General features: G+C 52.3%; 1 pseudogene across 1 annotated transcript in view; it reads left to right on the top strand.

Annotated features, from left to right (window-relative positions):
- The first annotated feature begins 424 nt into the window (after positions 1-424).
- Positions 425-3,514, top strand: part of LOC126932136 (neuroblastoma breakpoint family member 3-like) — a 16,230-nt pseudogene continuing 13,140 nt past the window's right edge. Inside the window, exon 1 of the transcript XR_007718162.1 lies at positions 425-488. The product of XR_007718162.1 is annotated as a neuroblastoma breakpoint family member 3-like (transcript). The remainder of the gene's footprint in view (positions 489-3,514) is intronic.

Here is a 3,514-nt window from a genome sequence, read left to right as displayed (position 1 = left end):
AAGCCAGGAGAACTTGCAGCAGCCCAGGAAGTAGGGAAGGTAATGGACAGAGTGAGTCTGTGAGGAGAGGGTGTTGGAGGCCAACACCTCATTCACTCATTCATTCATTTACCCACTCATTCACTTATTCATTCACTCAGCACATGGCTATTGAGCAATACTAAGGGTCAGGCCCTGTGTGGCACCGAGGGTCTGCAACCAAGAGCATAGTCCCTGTTCCCAAGCAGCTCACGTTCTAGTGGGGGACTCAGGACACCAGGCAGATGCTCACAACACCATGCGGTCGTCTGTGATGGGGTGGCTCATGGTGCCACAGAGACACCCAGAAAAGCTTCTTGCCTTGGGAGTTGGAGGAAGGCTCCCTGAGCATTCAGGCATCAAGTAGAGACCTGAAGAATGAATCACTGTGAGCCAAGCAAGGGAGATGTCACCAGGGGTGCACCAGAGGAGCGGCCTGGCCAAGGACCCAGGGCAGGGAGACTGGGAAGGTCAGAAAAAGAGTGGGGGCTAGTGGAGCTGGAGCTGGAGAGAAAGTGGGTGAGCTGGGGGAGAGGAAGACAGGGAGACAGGGAGAGGCGGGCAGGGGCAAATAGAGGGAAAGAGAGTGGGGAGACAGGAGAGAGGGAGGAAGGGAGTTGGAGGTGGAGGCAGAAAAGGGAGAGAAGGGTATAGAAGGGAAGAGGGAGAGAAGAGGGAAAAAAGAGAGGGGAGGGGGGAGAGAGAGAGGAGACAGGAGGAGACAGGTGAGAGGGAAGAAGGGAAGGAGGACAAAGGAGAGAGAGAAAAGGGAAGGAGAGTGCATTAGTCTGTTTTCATGTGGCAATGAGGACATACCTGAGACTGGGTAATTTATAAAGAAAAGAGGTTTAATAGACTCACAGTTCCACAAGTGAGGAGAGGCCTCACAATCATGGTGGAAGGTGAAGGAGGAGCAAAGGCACGTCTTACATGGTGGCAGGCAAGAGAGCCTGTGCAGGGAAACTGCCCTTTATAAAACCATCATATCTTGTGAGACTGATTCACTATCTTGAGAACAGCATGGGGAAAACCTGCCCCCATGATTCACTTACCTCTCACTGGGTCCTTCCCATGGCACTTGCGGATTATGAAGGCTATAATTCAAGATGAGATTTGGGTGGGGACACAGCCAAACCATATCAGAGAGGAAGGGAGAAACTGAGAGGAAAGAAGAGAAGAAGGGAGGAAGTGGGGTGGGGGAGGGGAGAGAGAGAGAGAAACCATTGGGCTGTGCAGTTCTGGTTGGGGGCCCTCACCCCTCTGTGCTGCCCTTCCCTTCTGTGCGATGGGGTATGATGCCAGCATTGCCCTCCCAGGGCTGCTGGGAAGCTTGAAGCACGAATGCCTGGCATGTGCACAGGTTTTTTCCGCCTGTTAGCTGCGCTGATTCTAAGAAATTTGAACTTTCTCCTAGGATAGAACCTTGAAGGAGTTTTGGACAAAGAAGATGGCAATGTGGGGAATGGGCTCAAGGTGTCTGAGGGAGGAGGCATGGAGACTCCTTGGAGTCTGCCACTGGGCCCAGGTGAGTGAGGATGGTGGCCTGGCACTGGCCAGTGGTGGCTGTGGTGTTGGGGCCACATCTGTGGTCTTGGTGACTGACTGACCATGGGAGTGAGATGGGGTGGGCAGGTCCTGGTTTGGGCACTGGTTAGCTGAAAAGGCTGTTGGATGACTGTGTTTGTGCCACCCAAGAGTGAGAAGGGACACCCTGAAGTCATTCCCACCATGCCCCTGCCTTGGGGCAGACCTAGGACCCAGCCTAGTGGCCAGTGCTGGTCTGGTTTATAAAGATCTCTATGAATTTATTCTTGCATGGCTGCAAAGAAATACCTGAGACTGGGTAATTTATAAAGAAAAGAGGTTTAATTGGTTCACAGTTCTACAGGCTGAACAGGAAGCATGGCAGCTTCTGCTTCTGGGGAGCCCTCAGAAAGCTTCCAATCATGGCAGAAGGCAAAAGGGGAGTGAGGTGTCTCATAGGGTGGGAGAGGGACAAGAGCGAGAGCGCGGGGAGGTGCCACACACTTTTGAACGATCAGATCTCATGAGAACTCATTCACTATCAGCACCAAGGGGTTGGCACTAAATCATTCATGAGAAATCCACCCCCATGATCCAGTCACCTCCCGCCAGGCCCCACTTCCAACACTGAGGATTACAATTCGACATGCGACTTGGGCAGGGACACAGATCCAAACCATATCCATCTCCCCGGGCAGGCCCATGAACACTGGATGGAGAAAACTGGCAGAAGCTTGTAGACACTCTGAGAATTTGGGGCCACCTGGACAGATGCCCATCCAGGCCCACTCCATAACCAGAAGGAACCACTCCTGCTCATCCTCCGGGACAGGAGATAAGGCCCATTTCTCCTGGGCTTCAAATCTCCCACCTTGGGCTTCCCTAGGGGACCCTCAGACCCGCTGCCATCTGTGGGGCGTCCGGGCTGGGGGAGAGGAGGAGGCCAGGGCACTGCCTTCCCCTGCTACAGGGAAGTGGGAAATGTGAGTTTTCCATACAATAATGGACAGGCCCATCTGCTTCCAGTTAGCAGCTCTGGGTGAGCCTAATTGGCAGATCAAACCATTTGATGTTCCATGTTAGATAAGTAGTTAGAGCAGCCCCAGTGGAGTCTGACACTTTTTGGATGGAGCCCAAGCCCTGCATCGTACCACCGCGGGGCCTGGGGTGCTAATGCAAACCAGATACTGGTGCACAGAAGCGGGAGGATATTCACAAGTGTCAAGAAGCTTTGAAGCGTCTGGGCAGATGCGGCCCTGCCTTCTTCCCCTTGCGCCGCTGAGGAGGGGCGCGGGGGCTCCTGAAACTTAATCTTGAACGTTGAGGAGGAGGGAAGAACCCTTGGAGGGTGGCTTCCTGACACCAGCTGTGGGTGGGGACACCCAGCAGCCCTCAGGTTGAGCCATGGCAAAGAGAAGCGGTGGAGAAGTATTGAGCTCAAAGTGGAAAGACCTCGGTTCTTACTTCCCATACGACCTGCTGCGGGTCACGTGGCATGAAATAACTGATGCTACATGGCTTTGGGCACGTTACTTCGTCTCTTAGTGCCTCAGCTTTCCCATCTGTGAAATGGGGGAAAATAATCCTCCCTCACTCAAGGTGGAGAGATTTGGTTTAGATCCCTGATTTGCTACTTACTGTCTTGGACATATTGTTTTTTTTTGTTTGTTTTGTTTTTTTGTTTTTTGAGACAAGGTCTGGTTCTGTTAAGCATGCTGGAGTGCAGTGGTATGATCATGGCTCACTACAGTCTCTACCTCCTGGTTCAAGCAATCCTCCCACCTCAGCCTCCCAAGTAGCTGGGACTATAGGTGCACGACACCTTGGCTGACGAATTTTTTTGTTTTTGGTAGAGATGGGATTTTGCCACATTGCCCAGGCTAGGACCGAATACTTAACCTGTCAGTTAAGGAATTCATCTGTTACTAACCTTATCTGTAAAACAGGGTTAATACTTGGGTTGTCATGAGTA

This window comes from Macaca thibetana, chromosome 1 (genome assembly GCF_024542745.1).
Source record: "Macaca thibetana thibetana isolate TM-01 chromosome 1, ASM2454274v1, whole genome shotgun sequence".
In the NCBI taxonomy this organism is placed as follows: domain Eukaryota; kingdom Metazoa; phylum Chordata; class Mammalia; order Primates; family Cercopithecidae; genus Macaca; species Macaca thibetana.
Note: the sequence above shows the minus strand (reverse complement) of the source record. Positions and strands in the feature narration are given on the sequence as shown.